At 40.1% G+C, this 20,304-nt stretch overlaps 1 protein-coding gene and 1 long non-coding RNA gene across 3 annotated transcripts in view; both read left to right on the top strand.

Annotated features, from left to right (window-relative positions):
* The window catches only part of LOC307000642 (uncharacterized protein), a 395,066-nt gene that overhangs the window by 316,875 nt on the left and 57,887 nt on the right, over window positions 1–20,304 (top strand). The window lies entirely within an intron of this gene.
* On the top strand, window positions 6,958–20,298 carry LOC307001125. Of its 2 annotated transcripts, XR_013798167.1 has the most exons (5): window positions 6,961–6,993; window positions 7,216–7,284; window positions 7,566–7,763; window positions 13,853–14,072; window positions 20,059–20,298. It is a non-coding gene; the product is annotated as an uncharacterized lncRNA (long non-coding RNA). The 2 variants fall into 2 exon arrangements; XR_013798168.1 differs by lacking the exons at window positions 13,853–14,072; window positions 20,059–20,298 and adding an exon at window positions 13,031–13,488 and having other exon boundaries at window positions 6,958–6,993; window positions 7,566–7,978.

Genomic DNA, 20,304 nt, shown 5'->3' with positions numbered 1-20,304 from the left:
AGTGTCTTAAGGCACTGAGTCCAAAATTCACGTCCGTAATTTTCGCACGTTAAAAAATAAATACGACCTCACGTTATGTCAATCACGCTTGCACACTGCCCCCGAAACTTTTGTCCGTCTTAAAGGTAGGGCAGGGATAGGCAACTTCGGTCCTGGAGGGCCACTGTTTAGCTCCAACCCTAATTAAACCTGAACAAGGCAATCAATGTTTTCAGGATTACTAGATAGATACAGGTGAGTTGATATCAGGGCTGAAGCTAAACTCTGCAGGACAGTGGCCCTCCAGGACCGAAGTTGCCTATCCCTGAAGTAGGGTATGGGATTTGCAAAACGGCCGGCAGATTTTGAAAATACACAACTCAAATGGTCCTACCTTCTTTCCTCCAACGCTGGCCCTGACTCCACCCATTCGAAGAACATGGACACGCGATCATGCACGAGCGAAAACTCAGATGTACCGGCGCGACTTGCACTTACTGTGACTGGGTCACGAGCTTTGAGTATGCGCACGAAGAGGTCACGCTCGTGAGGGGGGGCGGGGGTATGGTACGACCGTTTGATTGACGAACTTACTGTCCAATGATTCTAGGTGGTCTTGGAAATTATTGGCTTTTTTATTGAATTATTGCCCCCCCTCGATTCAAAACTTCTAGTCACCTAAATGATATTGGAATATTACGTGGAATATTACAGTTTACAGGCATAAGCTGCGTCATTAAACTGTTCTCATTACAATGGTAAAGTGTACATTTATTTCTTTTATGCACATATGCCCACTACACGAGCCTAGCTCTATCTGTTCGCGTCACTATCGTTCAAACAACTGGTTATTTTCGTTCACGAACCACGAGTCAATGGATTACGAGAACGATTCGTTCAACCTAAAAGATTTGTTCAAAAAGAATGATTCGTTCACGAATGTAACATCACTAGTGTGTAGTGACATCGCCACTCAGGATTGGTCAATTGTCTGTTGCCTGGCCAACAATAACGTGGTTCGTGTGATCACCATGCACCGTTCATTTTCAAATGAGTTTTGTCCATAGAAATGTTTTTCTATGGAAGCAGCTTCAACTCGAGCTTAGATGCACCCCCCCAGTGGGACTAATAATGCTTGGATGATGAGTATGGTAGCAAGATGTCTAAATTATGCAGGTGGAGCTTGGGAGGTGGAGGGACGCCAGAACAGCTGATTTCATTCATTTTCAGATGCGTTTTGTCCATAGAAAAGTTTTTCTATGGAAGCAGCTTCAACCTGTTTTGTTTGTTGCATGGATTGCTCCGCTAAACAGGCGAATAAAAAACTATTAACTGCTAAAATTGTATTATTATTATACAAAAGTCTCATTAAAACATCTACAAATATTTAAAACTGATCAGCAATCAGGCAAAACCCATAGCCACTTGTTCAATGGTTCGCTGCATGATGGGTTCACAGTAGAGCCGGGACTTTAACGCGTTAATTAAGATTAATTAATTACACAAAAAATAATGCGTAAATTTTTTTTAACGCATTTTAATCGCACTTATTTTTGCACCGCAGAACGTTTCTCACTGGATGAGTTTAGGCGGACCGATTATACTGGAGCACCAATAGCGAACGGATTATGCGAACGGTTAATGACTCGTAAATGTAAGTACACATTGATGGCCTAAGACACGAAACGAGCGGTTTGTGTGAGAAAACTAACAGTATTTATATAGTTTTACCTCTTATACACAGCCACTCCAAGTGATCTGCGGGCGCTTCCTTCTGTGTGACGTGTACGCAGACTGGTGCATAGATGTATACACTAGATGTCGCATTAAAGACATTCGTTCCAATGAACTGCCGTAGCCAATGCGACATCTAGTGTATACATCTATGCACCAGTCTGCGCACACGTCACACAGAAGGAAGCGCCCGGCCCTCAGATCACTTTGGACGTGGCTGTGTATAAGAGGTAAAAACTATATAAATACTGTTCGTTTTCTTACACAAACACCTCGTTTCATGTCTTAGGCCATCAATGTGTACTTACATTTACGAGTCATTAAATCATGTTTAATTTGGACTTCTCTGTGCATGCTCTTTGAGGTGGACCCTATAGACCTGCATGGTATGACTGTCAGACAACAACGGTTTGACCTAAAAATATCAAAATTGAAAATAATATGGAAACAAATACACCTATCTTGGATGCCCTTGAGGTAAGCTAAAACATATCAAAAATTAATTTCAAAGTGAACTATCCCTTTAATGGCAAAAATAGCACTGGTCTGCTGGACTTGGAAATAGCACTTGGACTGCTGGACAATATTTTGTTGCTTAAGCTTATGTATTCAGTCATTATTCAATGGTATAGTAAAAATCCATGTGAAAAAAATTACTTCTCAGGTCAAATATTTATATGCGATTCAAATGCGATTAATTAATTACAAAGCCTCTAATTAATTAGATTTTTTTTTTTTAATCGAGTCCCGGCCCTAATTCACAGAGATCATTGACATTTCAAAACGGTTATGAGGCAACGAAGCCTCGTTTACTGAAATCACGTGACTTGCACAGTTTGATACACGCTCTGAACCACTGATTTGAAACAAAGATTCATAAAGGTGTCTGAGCTTCGTGAAGAAGTGTTTTGAAATCTCCCATCACTACTTTAACTACATGAGTAAGACATGATTAGCAAGTTTGCATAAAAAAATCCATTGAAACTAACTTGATTTAAAGGGCACCTATTATGACATTTAAAATGTTCCTAATGTTGTTTTGGGAGTCCCCAACAACAGTTTTACATGCATGCAATGACAAAAAACACTTTTGTTGTCATATAATATGCATTTATTTTTACCTGATTTGCTCACCGACTCCCAAATGATTCGTTCAACGACTCATTTTTCCAAACCCCTCCTTTGCGCGACGCTAATCTGCGTTGATTGGTCAGATGACCCAGTCAGTTGTGATTGGTATCAATTTTTTATTTAATTTTAATTCATTTAATTTTTATCAATTAAATTGTGTTATAATAATGATTATAGTCCACTGCTTTGTAGTTTGTAGTAAAAAACTAAAAATAAGATAAAGAATTTAATGTTATGTTAGCGAGCATAGCCCAGAGTTCATATTGTAAAAGCACAATCAGTCTTTGTTTGCGTTAGCCCGATGCATAAACATAACGTTTTTACAAAAAACAAAAAAAACATAATGCAGTTACGTTACTACGATCATTACTCTATTCTTTAAGACAACTCCGAAAACAACGACAAACACTTTACATATCTCAATACAATTGTCATTGAAGACCTAGAAGCTAAACGGTGCTTACACAACAAACAAAATAATAATTAAGCATGCTACATAAAACATAAAAGCAACAATTATTAATAACACTTACAGGTTGTTATACAGAGGAGGAAGCTGATGCAAATACACTTGGAACTGAACCTTCCTTCAATATCAGCCGGCTCGCGAATCCAAGTTTGATTGCATTTAAGTTGGTAAAGCAATCGTCTACAAAATGGCGCGAACAAAGCACAAGGCTCGGACTATACTTCTGTGGTATAGTTGTGCAGATGAAAAAAGTTGGCTTTTGAGTCGCACTTCAGAACCATAGACAGTAGTTCAGAACACAGCGTCTCGTCGCCATGATGTTTTCAAGTTTTCCCTGGCCTTGGAGCGCAATAAGTGGGCGTATCGTATTCAAATAACTTGACAAGTTGATGTCATCTAGTCAGAGAAAAAGCTTCGGTCTTCTAACGATTCATAAAAATGACTCAGAGTCGACTCTTACTTTTGAAATACAATAACTTTATATACGGTGCACTTTCATATTTCAAACTTTGCAGGATGTTTTTGTTCACTTAGATCTATGTTACACACTACATGAAAGGTACATTTAAAAATTCCATAATAGGTGCCCTTTAACAATATCCCTTTAATGTTTCTTTTAGACCCGATGGACGTGAACAAGAAAGGAAAAACAGAAGCCAAAAAACGCTTCACATGTAAATCAAGGCTGAAGATTCACATGAGGGTTCACACTGGGAAGAAGCGAAATGCTGGAAGTCCTTTACTACCAGAAAATTCACATTGGAAAAACCCTTGAAGGCAAAGTTCAGGAGCTGAAGAAGAGACCATAACACTTTTAATAGAGACATTAATCTGATTTTAATTTTTAACTCGTTCTTCATAGTTTTTCATCAGAACATCTAGTTTCTCTTCGACTCTTCCATGCAAACACAAGATATACTTTCATGTTTCTTTGAAACTGGACACTTCTCTTCTTCTCTTGAGATGCTTTGCCTCTTATAAGTCAGTAAAGAAAGAGATCTGTCTCATTCACTTTCACATAATGTTTTTGTATTTGCTTTATGTAATTATAGATTAAACTCTTTACTCATTTTATTAACATCTCATTGTTATTGTCCTTTTGTAATTTTCTGCTGATTCTGCTTAAATCATGAATAATTTTAGTTCTGAAAGTCACGAAGTGCCTGATATGATTGCTTATTAAACTTTCCATGTTTTCAATTTCTCAAAGCTTTGAAATGCCTAACTAAATTATATTTCACCCACACATGACTGACATTGAATGAGATTGCTGTCTGTCTACATTATTAACAGTTTCACCCTTGATATCCAGCATCATATATACATTTCAAATAGTTTGTTCTAGTCAGTTTGATGTTTCATTCACACCATGAGGCTTCATGAAGTCCCAACAATTACTATGAACTTAAAAAACAAAAACACCAGGCCCGGCTCAAGCTTTGAGATGTAGTGTGGACCAAGTGAAATTTCTGTATTATTTTATTTTTGCCCTGTCACAAAACTTTATTTTATAACAAAAGAGGCAGATCTCAACACAAATGAGCTTTTCTACAGGTTTATTCTGGTTCAGGTTTTTACTTTCCCTGCATAAAATTTCACTGGACCCACCACCACCACAAAAAAAAAAATCAAAATACTAATAATTATATATATATAAATGGTAAATGGACTGCATTTATATAGTGCTTTCACAGACCCAATGGCCACCAAAGCGCTTTACATATTGCCTCACATTCACCCATTCACTCACTCATTCATACACAGACGGCAGTGTCAGCCATGCAAGGCTCGTCGGGAGCAGCTGGGGTTAGGTGTCTTGCTCATGGACACCTTGTCACTTGGTCAGGTGGAACCAGGGATTGAACCACCAACCTTCCGGTTTGTAGAAAACCTACATGAACCACTGAGATACTAGTATATTTATTAGTAGTATTTTAATAAAGACAAGTAAACAGTGCAAGTAAAAAGAACAAATGAACAAATTACAAACAATAGCACAAATAAATACAATCAGTAGCTTCATACACAATCAAGCTTCTGATTATCAGAAAGATTTGAAACTAAAGACCATCCGTACTGATTATACATTTACATTTAGTCATTTAGCAGACTCCTTTATCCAAAGTGACTTACAAATGAGGACTAAAGCAGTCATCGTGAAGAGGCAAAAATAATGCAATAAGTGCTCAAAATACAAAGATCATGCATTGATCAGAGTAGCATAAGCCAGACAAGGTAGGATTAAAGCAGCGAGTGGTAGCCAGTGCAGAGAGATGAACAGAGGAGTGACGTGGGCCCTTTTGGGCTCGTTGAAGACAAGACGAGCTGCAGCATTCTGGATCATTTGTAGAGGTTGTTGTACCGAAATCCGACGACTCGGACAAATCGCACTCCCCTTTGCGTGCACGCGTGCATTAATATGCGCTGAAGCGAGTTTAAATGCACTTCCTTTGGCATATCCGGTTATTGATCGACTTTTCATCCAGTTTCATCCCGGATCAAATACAAAGTCCTACTACTCACCTTCAAAGCCCTCCACAACCTTGCTCCCCCCTACATCCGCGACCTCCTGACCCCTTACACTCCTTACCGCTCACTCAGTTCCTCTGACCAAAATCTCTTGACTATCTCCTGCTTCAGACTTTCCACCCTGGGTGGCAGGTCCTTCAGTGCCTTGGGCCCCAAACTCTGGAACCGCCTCCCACAACCTCTTCGTGACTGTCCTTGTCTTCCCGTCTTTAAAGCACATCTTAAGACCTTTTTGTTTACTGATCATTTCTCCACACCAAACTCATAGCTTCATCCAGATAACTTGTCTTTGTAGTGTTGTTTTGGTTGTTTGTTGTTGTGTTTCCTTGCCTTCCAACTATGTAAAGCGACCTTGGGTTTGAGAAAGGCGCTATATAAAATAAACTTATTATTATTATTATTATTTTCACGCAAGCACCCAGATCTGCATGGAAGCTTGGTCTACACTTAAATAAATTAACAGAAAGTGAACTAATGTGGATAACAGATAAAAAAAACAGCCACATTAAACCTTTTGGTTCATAGGAAAATACTGTATTACTCTCCCCATTGCACATGTCATTAAAAATTAAAAATAATATTTAACCTTTTTTTTCCATGAAGGTAGGATTTAGAAAAGGTAGAGTTCATCAAATACATTTCTGTATATTGTTGTATATAATACAACAAATACATGCTAACTTACATGGTGTTGACAAGAGACAGGAATATGATGGCAGACATCGCAAACAATGTTTCCATGTGCAGTTTGTTAACATATATAACGTTAGACGTCGTCTTTTTGTCTGGTACTAATAAACTACACTAAGTCAGCATTAGCTAGTTCATGCTTACAGCTGTTAGCTAATAATGACTGTACCTAACGTTAGTTGTTCGTGGGCAAAAGACCTTGACAGAGAGTAGACAGAGCCTTTAAAGCCAACCAACCTGGACACTAAATGTATAACAGTTTTTCTTTTTTCTTTTATAAGTTTACATTTGACATGTTTCTTATATAATTGTTGATTATAGTGGAAATACGTCTTGTAAATCATGTAAACTTGATTAACTGCTTCAGACCCTAATACCTGTACTGTCACTTTAAGAGGTCGCAGGCTCTGTGCCGTCATTCACGCGCTTCTCTCAGTCCGCGCCAGGCTAGCTGAGAGGAGGTAATGTATTATTTTGCTCGTCAGTTTTAAACACTTATTTCGGTTTTTGGACGATGCAAACCTTGTTTTAGGCATGAATAAATGTAATTTTTTAGGTTGTGAACATACAGTTAATGTGTCAATTGAATATAAACCTTGTAAACAGACTTTTTGCAAGCTTTAAAGTAGACATGTTTCCAGGTGCTAGTCTACAGGGTTTTCTGTATGTTTATCTGCTAACAGGAGCTTGAGATCTGTGTGCTGTGTGGAGGAGGAGGACTGCATGTGACAGAGCTTTGTAGATTTGTACAGGTATGTGTATAATGTTCATTATAATTCATCAGGCATAGTGTTTACATTGGTTGTATTAACCATGTAAAAGGAATTCATGTTGTCAATTACATTGAGCGTTTTGTAATTTATGTAGTTGATTTTTACATTTTAATTTAAAAGTATTGTTTTGCTGATAATACTAAAAGTTGTGTATGTATTGCTCCAGGCTAGCTGAGAGGAGGAGCTTGAGATCTGTGTTCTGTGAGACTGCATGTGACAGAGCTTTATGTATTTTTTTTTTTGTTGATGTATTTGCACAGACAAATCCGCTGTTCCGCCTTCATTAAAAGAGCAACCAGCAGTTGGTCGTGGTTCGGGTCTTTTCTTCATTCATCCACAACAATGCATCCAACCTAACATAAACTGTTAAAGACAAAGCACGCCTGTTACACTAATGTCTTCAGATCTCCTGTAAATTGACACTTAAAGCTCATTTCATTGGTGTCAGCAGACTGAGGGTATTTGTTGATTACTATATGTAGAGGAGAGCGGGGCACAAACTAAAGCTTTTTGACTTTTTCAGTTTGTGTAAATCTACTTAGGGTTCATATTATTATTATTATTTTTCCCATATAGAGAATTATGTGGTTTTGTTTGATTAATACAGTGTATATTTATTTCTTGATATACCCCGAAATAATGAAAAGTGAAATGTGACAACATGCCCCATATAGTCTAGATGGGATGTACCCAAAAAGTGAAAGTGAGGAGCATTTATGGGTACAAGTCGGGAACCGGCCTACTTTACATATTTCAAGGGTGCTGAATCCAAAAAAACTGGTACCCAAGCGAAATTTTGAGTTTTTGACCTTCTAATTTGCATATCAAAATGGCTGCCAAATTGCCTATCTTGCTCAGTCGTTGGACCATTTTCCCCTAGTTTTTTTGTAAGTAGGCAATCAAGATGAGGAAATTAAGTTTCTAGATCGATAGTCAAGGGTCAGAGCAAAGATATAATGGATATAATACATTTTTTATGTATATATATATGCAAAATACCAACTTTTAAGTTGAAATTAAGCATTATTTGTGTCATTTTTTAAGGCCGACATAAATATTCAATCAATATCACTCTTAAGCCCTATTGGCACGGGATTAGTACCACGTGTGATTTAGAAATGACCCCCACACATCTGAATTTCGTGTGGCGCATTCACACGGGATAACCGAAGCCTGTGATTTTACTCAAATTTACTGACTTATCTCCCTGATATGACGTCAATAGGCTTTACTAGGAAATGTCTTGCCGTTATTATAGGTCTAGCTGTATGATATATTATAAACAGAAGAATGTTCCTTACCGCATGCTGCTATACATGTCATTCATCTCCATCTAATCATTCTTTTTGTTTTTGCTCTTCTGATAATTTTCAGCTTTCTCTTTCTGCAAATTGAATAGTAGTTGTATAGCGATATGACCCGGCACCCAAAACACTATCAAATCACTTCAACGCAGCCTCCATTCTTCGCGAAAGATGGAAAAAAAAAGGCGCGCATGAAACAAAAACATTGAAAAAATTATATACGATCCCGCCAAATCACAGAGATCGCATCGCTTGTTGCCGGCATTGCTTCTGGTTTACCTGTCCTGGAGAAAAGTATATGCCTTGCTGCATCAACAGAGTCTGTTTTATGCACATCATATATTCTGCAGACAAAAGCCTCTGAAGATCTTTGAGTCTCCTCCGTGAGATCACCAATTCCGAGGTTGCTGAGCAATTGATGGTGCATTTTCCAGACTTTCCACGATGTACTTTTGGTGTACTCAACAGTGTATGTAGACACTCAACAGTGTCTACCCCAAGCTATTCACGCAAATGCGTGGGCAAAGCTTCCCGAGGTATCATAATGGGTGCTGAACATTATAAAAAGAGGCTACTCGCTGCAGTTCGCTCGATGTAACGGCGCGGGTCGAAACTACGGTAAAAAACGAAGTAGCTCATCTGCTTCGAGCCGAAATGGCGAAACTATTGAGCAAAGGGGCCATAGAGCCTTTATCTCAAGCTCAGAGCGAAGGGGGTCTATACAGCAGATATTTTCTGGTACCGAAAAAAGACAGGGTTCTCAGACCCATTCTAGATCTAAGACAGCTGAACAAAGTGCTTGTGAAACGCCAGTTCAGAATGCTCATAACCAGAAAAATCCTTGCGCAGATTTACCAAGAGGACTGGTTTATGTGAATAGATCTGAAGGACGTGTATTTCCAAATACAAATAGCGTCACGTCAGCATCATCAGCACTCCAGTTGGGTCTGCTTCGCATGCGCCCGCTCCAGTTATGGCTAAAAGCGCGAGTACCACCTCGGGCATGGGCCTCTGGTCTGTTTCGCCTCACGGTCAATCAGAAATGCGTCTCAGCTCTGAAACCTTGGAGAGCAATCGACTGGTATCAGTCAGGTGTAAACCTGGGGACTTCCTTGAGTGTGAAGGTGGTGTCCACGGACGCCTCCACCTCGGGATGGGGAGTGGTGCTCGAGGGCCGACCGTTCTTTGGCCAGTGGTCAGAACGGGAGAAGCTTCTACACATTAACTGTCTAGGAAATGATGGCAGTCGACAACGTGCTGAGGTGCTTTTGTCCCCAGATAAAGGACTACCACGTCTTGGTCCGCTCGGACAACATGTCAGTGGTGGCCTATATAAATCGCCAGGGTGGCGTCAGGTCCCGAAACCTTTACAGGCTGACGGAACGCCTCCTGGTCTAGGCTCAGCACAATCTGCGCTCATTGAGAGCAGCACATGTGCCTGGTCACCTGAATTTGGGACCAGACAGACTGTCCAGAAACAATGTTCCAGCAGGAGAATGGTCTCTGCACCCGCAGACGGGCCTACTGCTGTGGGAGACATTCGGCAGTTTCGAAGTTTTTCTCCAAGAGCAAGGATGCGCTGGCCCACGTCTGGCCCCGCTGCCCACTCTATGCTTTTCCCCCCATCTCGCTCCTGCCTCAGGTATTGGAAAGAATCAGGGAAAACGGATGTTCAGTGCTACTTGTGGCTCCGCTCTGGAAAAACCAGGCTTGGTTCCCAGTTTTGATGCAGCTGACAAGCACTGCCCCATGGCCAATACCGATGAGGAAAGACCTCCTCTCTCAGGCCAAGGGCTCGATCTGGCATCCTCACCCAGAGCTTTGGTCCCTACATGTGTGGGCCATCAACGGGTACCCGCCTCCCGGAGGGAGTGTTAAACACGATCACGCAGGCTAGAGCCCCATCTACTAGACGACTCTATTCCTCAAAATGGTCTGTGTTTTCTGGCTGGTGCAGAGCTCGAGGCTTTTCACCCCCAGACTGTGGGGTTACGGAAGTTCTCTCCTTCCTTCAAGAGCTACTGGATAAGGGCAGAACTCCATCCACGCTCAAGGTTTATGTGGCGGCCATAGCAGCGTTTACTAAACCAGCGACTGGCCAGTCACTAGGGAGGAACGATCTGGTCAACCGCTGCCTTAAGGGAGCCAAGAGGCTGAACCCTCCCAGACCCCCTTCAGTCCCCATGTGGGACCTTTCTACGGTTTTGGAAGCCATGAAAGGTGCCCCGTTCGAGCCAATCCATTTATCGGACATGAAACATTTGAAACACTCAAACCAAGACACGGTTACGTGCCTAAATCCCTCAACACACCGTTCAGGGCTCAGGATATTTCCCTGTCTGCCCTGCCGGTTTACAACGAGGAAAAGGACGCAAGCTTCCTTTGCCCAGTCAGGGCATTAAGAGCTTATGTGTCTCGCTCGTCTGTTTTCAGACAGACTGAGCAGCTCTTCGTTTCGTTCAGCGGACGTTCTAAGGGACTAGCCGCATCGAACAGAGCCTATCCAGGTGGATAGTTGATGCCATAGCACTGGCCTACACTTCTAAAGGCTTGCAGTGTCCTTTGGGTGTCAGAGCGCACTCCACTAGAGGCATGGCCTCGTCGTGGGCGTGGTCTAGCGGGATTACCTTGCAGGATATCTGTATGGCGGCAGGCTGGGCCTCCCCGTCTAGATTTATAAGGTTTTATAACCTAGAGGTTCCCGCCTTGCAGGCTAAACTACTTTCGGTCTAAAAATCAGTACTGTCTGCCCCGTTGCTTCGGCTCAGAATACTGAAACTGCTTGAGCACCGCTCGCTGATCGATAAAATAACTCCATGGACATTGAGTAAGACCCTGACTGTGGACGGATTTTCAACCTGACTGTGTGGAACACTGTTGATGTGATTAGCTCCCTTAGGATGCTACTTATTGGGGAATGATGCTTCCAGCCTCTCTTCTCAGACTCTCTGTGAGTCCCTGATGATTATGCACTATATGAGCCCCAGGCACCTGCCCTTGGGACTTTGGTGTTGGATCCCAGCACGCACAGCGTTTTACACTGTGTTCCCCATAGCATAAGATATTACTCAGTATGAGAAAACCTCTTGTAAGAGAACGTACTCGGTTACTAACGTAACCTCGGTTCTCTATAGAAGAGGGAACGAGTAATGCGTATCTTTGCCGTGCCTGCAACACGCTCTGGTTCGCTTCGGCGATGAAAAACCAGATTATATCAGCCCATCGAGCTGTATTTATAGGCCCAGGCCACGCCCGTTTTGGCGGGACGTGACGTAGTGGGCGCGAAGCCCCCCCTTTGTATCTGATGTCACGATGGGCCTCTCTCGATAGGCTGCTGCAGTTGCCGCAGGACAGCCAATAGGCACGCGAGCCGTCTTGCCTATGTCTGCATGCTGCCGCAACGCGTTTTACATTAATTCAAAATTAAGGATAATTTTTGGCTTCAATATCTTGTGGAACAGAGGTTTCCCCCTGTTGTACTGTTTACTGTCGTAAATACACTGTTGTACATCAACAGTGTATTTACACAACAGTAATGTGTTATAACATAACATTATTTAATATTTGAATCACAGCTTAGGCTATAGGCTAGTGTTTTGACATCGACAGCCCAAGTGCATCTTACCTCAAACTTGCGACTAGTTAACTTTCTAAAAGTTAATCGCTTCTCGGGTCGATATACCACTTTTTAATGCGTGATTGTGTAAAGGTGTTCACGAGATACCAACCTTTTGCGAACTTGCTTTCAACGTTGATCACTCATTCTCATGGAGACGCGGCGTGCACGGAGGGGGAGGGGGAGGGGTGTGCGTATGCGGCCTGCGCACGCGTGCATGTGAGTGACAGAGAGACTATTCACCTGGGTTTTTCCCGTCTTAGAATTTAGAGAACAAATGCTTAATTTGCATAAAAAAATTTAATCTCAGACAACTTGCAATGGTGTTTTTCTTAGTTATTATGTAATATGGAATACATCACATATCATATATACACTGGGAACATTTAAGAGTGATATTGATTGAATATTTATGTCGGCCTTAAAAAATGACACAAATAATGCTTAATTTCACCTTAAAAGTTGGTATTTTGCATATATATACATAAAAAAGGTAGTGAGCCTCCATTATATCTTTGCTCTGACCCTTGACTATCGATCTAGAAACTTAATTTCCTCATCTTGATTGCCTACTTACAAAAAAACTAGGGGAAAATGGTCCAGCGACTGAGCAAGATAGGCAATTTGGCGGCCATTTTGATATGCAAATTAGAAGGTAAAAAACTCAAAATTTCGCTTGGGTACCAGTTTTTTTGGACTCAGCACCCTTGAAATATGTAAGGTAGGCCGGTTCCCGACTTGTACCCATAAATGCTCCTCACTTCTTATAGAAGGCCATTTTTCTGAAATCCGTCTAGTCTAATAGGTGAACATGACCATATGACATTAAAGTGTTATCTGATCTAATAAAACAATATACAAGACAAACTAAAATATTTTCTCAATAAAATACAATTATGAACTTTATTTATATACAATAATGCAATTTTTGAATAATTAAAAATAAAATATTTTTTGAGTTTGACAAGGAACACACTGGAAAACACAGCTATACAACATCGCTCAAAACATGATAATAATTAATAATTTCCGAACATTGACTCAGTCTTTATTCACCCTTTTCTCATGTTTTCTCAACAGAATTCACAAAAGTATAGAATATAATATCACATTTCTAATAGAGGCTGATTGTAACGCGGTGTGACAACATGGCCCGTCTGCACAACTGGGATTTAAACCCTGCTAGTGTCTTCTGCTAGCGAAGCACTATATCAACTGTTACATAACATTGGAGATTAAAATAATATCAGATTTGTCTAATTTAAAATAAACACAAAAAATAGAGATGAAAAAATAACATAAGAAATTGCCTTTTGCTATGGTAATATAAATGTTCAGTGATATCTTCCAAATATTTCTGAATAGTGGCGTAATTTATACTATATATTGTTGATATTTGGAAACTAGTAAATATACTAAGTTTCCTCATGCTAGCATGTGTGGAATTATTTAAAACAAGTGTGTTACAACTAGCCCTGCGTTAGGTTGTGCCCCGCTCTCCCCTACGTTTATTTCTGTAAATGTTTTTTCTTACCATTTTTTATAATTGGAAGAATTTACATTATTTATATTCTGTTATCAATTGGTATAAAACCAAACTCAGTAACTGATAATTTTTTTTATTTAGGGAGATCAGCTGCAATCACATCATCAGTGAAGCTCCTCCCACAGCAATTACATCATCAGTGAAGCTCCTCCCACAGCAATCACATCATCAGTGAAGCTCCTCCCACAGCAAATGGCTCCTTCCACTGTAAATTCCCATCAGCTGCAAGAAAAGTCGAGCATGACCGCATCAGGAAGAGCTGAAATCTGCAGAGACTGAGGCCACATTTACACATAGCCGGGTATTTAGAGAAACGAATATTTCTCCCCCTCCGTTTTCAATAATAATATCGTGCACACAACCCGCATAAATACGCCATCGAGCGCCTTTATAACTATGCCAAACCTATGTACGGCAGTGTAGGGAGAAGGATAAAGCCATGCAAGCCAATCAGAATCCTCAGAATCGACAAGAGAGAACCTAAAACCCCGTTTCTCCCAGTTGACACGACAACATATAACCGGCGTTTTCAGAAATCTCCACTTTGGCCGGAGTTTTTAGAAATAATCGTTTTCTGGGATAAAAACGGCGTTTTCGTGTAAATGACAGGCCAAAACGCAGAGAAATATCTGCGTTTTCCCATCGTGTAAACGGGGCCTGAGTTTAGTAAAGAGGACAGTGAGAACACGAGTGATCCAGAACCCTGCAGAATGAAACACACTGAAGATCCTGAAGAACAAAGAGGTTGGTGTTTATTCTTCATTCATTCATGATGCTGGAGAACATTCATGTTAGAAACATTCAAGCACTTCATCACTTTTAGATAAAAAGTTCAATTGTGAAATGGCTGCAAAAGTTTATGTTTTTTATACTAATGGTCACTGTTAAAACTGTTACTTGGATCTAACTCAATACAATTAAGACAACATTTTCCAACTACTATTTACAAGTTTAGTGAACTAACTGATATTTTGAGTTAATAATATGCATTGGAATGTATGTGAAAATAATAAGTAGCATTTTCAGAAAAAGCCAATAAATTGAGTACTATCAAAGTCAAAAATATCAGCATTAGACAGACTTAATTAAAATAGGTTACATATAAATGAAAAAATACTAGTTAATGTCCTCTGATTTATTAATTTTGACCAATTTGCCCTTTTTTATTTTGGAAGTGTAAACAGCTTCAAATAATTAGTTGCCATAATGCCATTATGTAAATTTCCAACATTTATTAAATGATTGCCATACCCAAACAGTAGCAATGAGCTGGACAGTATAAACAATCAATAACATCTGTATTCATGCATTAAATAAAGCATGCCCTCAGCTAATAAAGTGCAGGTTAGTAAAACACCTTTACAGTACAGTGTGTACATAATATTACACAATAACAAGTGCAGAGTGACAGTCATGTCTGAGTGCCTTGGCAAGGAGCTCGTTTTTCAGAGTCATGAACTTGGGGCTTGGTTTTGGGCGCAGTGTGTCAAGTCCCACGAAAAGTTTTTGAAACACCTCAAATGTTTTGGAAAGCTTGGATGGATACTCATCATTAAGTAAAAAAAACAACCCAATCAGTAAGCAGCATGCTTTGGCCAGATATCCGGTGAAGGGCGAAGACGGTGGATGTTTCTGAGGTGGAAGTAAGCTGAGCGATTGATGTTATTGATGTGTGCAGTGAAGCTGAGGGTGCTATCTAGGATGACACCCAGACTCTTTATCTGAGGGGAGGGGGAAATGGAAGATCCATCAACGAAAATAGAGAAATTGTTTATTTTACTTAAGGTAGATTTGGTGCCAGTGAGTAGAAGTTCAGTTTTATTAGTTAAGTTTAAGAAAGTTTGTGGTGCACCAGGACTTTATTTCATGAAGGCAGTTGGTTAGGGAGGATGGTGGGAGTATGCTGTTGGGTTTACTAGAGATGTAGAGCTGGGTGTCATCCGCATAGCAATGAAAATTAATGTTATGTTTCCTGAAGATGTGACCGAGGGGGAGAAGATATATCAGAAAAAGTATGGGGCCAAGGACAGAACCCTGCGGAACACCAGTGGTGACAGGGAAGGGATGAGAGATGAAGGACTTTAGCTGAATAAACTGGGAGCGGTCAGAAAGGTAGGAACGGAACCAGGTAAGGGGAGTGCCAGTGATGCCAATGGAGGAAGGTCTGTCCAGAAGGATAGAGTGTGAGATGGTGTTCAAAGGCTGGACTGAGATCAAGCAGAATGAGGATGGTTCGTGAACCGGAGACAGCAGAAAGGAGGAGGTCATTAGTGATTTTAAGAAGGGCCGTTTCGGTACTATGGAGAGAGCGAAAGCCAGATTGGAAAATTTCATAAAGATTACTGGAGGAAAGGTGAGTGTGAAGTTAAGCAGCAACGTTTTTTTCAAGAAGTTTGGAAATGAATGGAAGGTTCGAGATGGGGCGGAAGTTATTAAGGTCAGTGGGATCAGAGCCGGGTTTCTTGAGTATGGGAGTAACAACAGCAGTTTTCAGAGAAGGGGGTCAATGATGATTCCTACCGCATCTGGCTCACGGCAGACATAGATGCTCATATTCTTCATTTTCAGGTCCTCAAAGATTAGCAACATTTGAACTTTATGCAAAGCAAAAAAGTAAGTCTACTATCTCATGTCCAAGTCAAAATTTCCAAAAAGTTCTCAGAAGTGAGTAGTGTCAGGAAAAACTGAATAAGTCACTTACCGGGAATGGTTCGAAAAGGGCAGGCAATCTTTCCTTAAATTCTGCCACACTTGGCAACCACTTCCTGTCGAACTACATCGACTCGACAAAGTAAATGCTGCTCTGGCACAATAATCTAGCTAGCTGTGGCTTCGTGTGTGTCTGCGTCTGTGTGTCCGTGAGTAGACGGCCAAACTATGTCGAAGCCACAATGTTTTTGAAGAAGTTACAAACACCTCTGGAACATTAAAATAGCACAGAAAGACAACATTACTTATACAATAAACGCACAGGTAGATGTATACAGTATGTGGCTCAAGTTAAAACAGTTTGAGAAAGAGCACATTCAAGTTGGCGGTCGCAAAAGTTTGTAGGAAACAGAGTGATGCTTTTGCAGATTGCGCAACACAAACACGTTATTTAGGGTAAAATCTAACTTTTAACAATAAAAAGAGTTACTTGCATGAGGTACGTGAAGTATAAATCATCCGGCTCAGTGGAAAACCCTGTTCGAAAATAAACTCCTAGCTGGAACAGACGAGAGAGAAGGATTTGCCCGGGCTTTTTCTTCCGTTGCTGCCGGTGGGCGGGTCGTGTCGTTTTACGTCTGATATAATAAAACTAATTTCATTGGACTTCACCATAAATTGATTTTACATAACTAATTTAAAAAGTTTATAGAAAATAATAAGTTACGAAAATATTCACACTTTTTACTTATTGATAACTCAAAAAACAGAAAGAAAAATAAATGAATTTATTGGAATAATATCGTTTTTTAAAATGAAGTCATATGGACAATAAGCACTGAACGACTTCTTACAGTGAGGGAGGTTTCATATTGATTGTCAACATCAGGTCAAACTCAATTTAAATATTTTAACCTTTTTATTTGACATTTATTTTCTATATGGTTTACAATTTGACCAGAATTTTGTGCGATTTTTACAAATGTATAACAAATATATATAATAAGTCTAAAATGTAAAAATTTCCAATCTACTCCGCTTTACTGCAAACATTTGTGTTCGTTCTCGCAGTGAAATTCACTTGATCTTGTGTTTCTTGTGTCACACATGCGTGTGAAGTCAACGGAAGGAGAAGTTTACTGTGAACGGCCCTTAATAATTAAAACGTTTTAGTAGTTTTTAACATAATTATATATAAATCTAAAAGTTGGTGTCAAAATATGGCAGTATTGTGTAATTTAATGTTCATTTCATGTTAGATAATTGTGTCATTGATCAAATATATTTAATACTTCTCACTACAGAAACATGGGATTTGTGCCTATAATGTTTACAAAATAATAACTGGAAGATCAGTGTACCTCATTCATGGAGAGTTTCAGGGACGTTTAATTTGTATTAATTAATTTGTATAAATAAAAATACATAAATTGTCGTAATATTTTATAGCAGTTGTCGATTACATCTGGGTCATTTTTATCTCCATTCACTCCATATTTCTCTCTTCTAATTATTTTTAATATTTTGAACATTTGAAAATGAGTTTTTCTTTCATGTCAGACCCGATTGAAGTGAAGGAGGAGAGTGAAGAACTGAGAGAAGTGAAGGAGGAGAGTGAAGAACTGAGAGAAGTGGAGGAGGAGAGTGAAGAACTGAGAGAAGTGAAGGAGGAGAGTGAAGAACTGAGAGAAGTGAAGGAGGAACATCATGTCAAACCTGGAGAAAAACCTTTGAGTCGATCAAAGACTAAAAATATATTTTTTAAGAAAAGAAGAGCCGAGAAATCTACAACCTGCACTCAGTGTGGAAACAGTTACACAACCAAACATAGTCTTGATGTTCACATGAGGATCCACACCGGAGAAAAGCCGTTCACATGCCATCAATGTGGGAAGAGTTTCACAACCAAACATCACCTTAATGTTCACATGAGGATCCACACCGGAGTGAAGCCATTCACATGTGATCAGTGCGGGAAAACATTTCGTAGTGCATCAGCCCTGAAGAGACACCTGAGAGTTCATACTAAGGAGAAGCCACATTCATGTTCTGTGTGTGGAAAGAGTTTTTCACTGCTGCAATCTTTATATACACATCAGAAAACTCACACTGGTGTGAGAGAGTACATGTGCTTTGAGTGTGAAAAGATTTTTACTACAGCGAGCAGTTTAAAAAAACACCAGAGAATTCACACTGGAGAAAAACCTTACAAGTGTTCACACTGTGACAAGAGATTCAGTCGTTCAGGAAATCTGAAAAGACATGAGAGGATCCACAGCAGAGAGAAGCGGCACACGTGTGTAGCAACAATGGTTGGTACATGTTCGAATTTAGTTTGAACACGGATTAAAACAACACGCATTGCCATGTGACTAGCCTCAAAGACATTCCAACCCCCCCCTTTTCACTTCCTCTCTGCAAGAGAGAAAGCCATGGACAAACTCACACACATGTGGCGAACACACACACACACACACACAAGTTCTCTAAATTCATCGTATAACATGGCCACAATGGTAATGTACATTAACCTAAGTGTGAAAGCTTCTAATATGCAAATCCTATGTAGTGTGTATTTTTCATATGTGTTTAATATCATTTTAAATCTCGTGCCGGGTCCTGTCGCACCGACAGCCCATTTACGACGCTTAGGAATGCACAGAGATAGTCGACCCTCACCCAATGCCGGCTGAAAGACAAATGAATCCCTGTTGTCCTATATTCTATAAATATAACCACTTGAAAGATGTGTTAAACATGTACCTAATTTTCCCATCTCATGATTGTAAAACATATTGATGTGGGATTCCTTTTTATGTGTTCATTAATGCTTAAGACTTGATGTCCACTTGACACACTCATGTGTTGCATGTTTAGTCTTTTTAAAATCCAATCGTCGTCGCCCACTGGTTAATTTACATTACATTTAACTAACGTTGTGTTATAAGAATTAGTATTGTATGTTATCAGAATCTTGAAGGGTCCTCTCTGAAAAACCCTTCAAATTACTTATTCAAACTCTCTGTCCTGAACACAAAGAGCCATAAAATCTTCCTCCGAAAGGAGCACTTTTATTGGCTCGCACCCCCCAGAGGGCAGGACAGCTTCACACTCAAATAGTAAGGAACCCTACTCCTCGCTCTCTTGCCCATGCTCTTGTTCCAACATCTTGACGTGCTGAACGTCCCTTCTGAAGATGAGGCCGCGGGCCTACAAGCCTGCAAGGCCTCTCCATTCCCTGCCACCCAACGGCAGATGAAAACTGCAACGGCTCCATTATTGAATGGGCAACCATTCATTCTTCAACCTCCAGCAACACTCAACTTCAGACACCTTTTGAAAGGACCGCGCACAGCCCACGCACAGCCCACTGCATGATGGGTTCACGGAGATCATTGACATTTCAAAACGGTTATGAGGCAACGAAGCCACGTTTACTGAAATCACTTGACTTACACAGTTTGATACACGCTCTGAACCACTGATTTGAAACAAAGATTCATAAAGGTGTCTGAGCTTCGTGAAGAAGTGTTTTGAAATCTCCCATCACTACTTTAACTACATGAGTAAGACATTATTAGCAAGTTGTTTGCATAAAAAAGTCCATTGAAACTCACTTGATTTAATGTTTCTTTTAGACCCGATGGACGTGAACAAGAAAGGAAAAACAGAAGCCAAAGAATCTGTCTCCTAAAAAACGCTTCACATGCAAATCAAGTCTGAAGATTCACATGAGGGTTCACACTGGGAAGAAGCGAAATGCTTGAAGTCCTTTACTACAGAAGATGAACTGAAAGACCACCAGAAAATTCACACTGGAAAAACCTTTGAAGGCAAAGTTCAGGAGCTGAAGAAGAGACCATAACACTTTTAATAGAGACATG

The sequence above is a fragment of the Phoxinus phoxinus genome, assembly GCF_949152265.1.
Source record: "Phoxinus phoxinus genome assembly, chromosome: 1".
Taxonomy (NCBI): Eukaryota; Metazoa; Chordata; class Actinopteri; order Cypriniformes; family Leuciscidae; genus Phoxinus; species Phoxinus phoxinus.
Note: the sequence above shows the minus strand (reverse complement) of the source record. Positions and strands in the feature narration are given on the sequence as shown.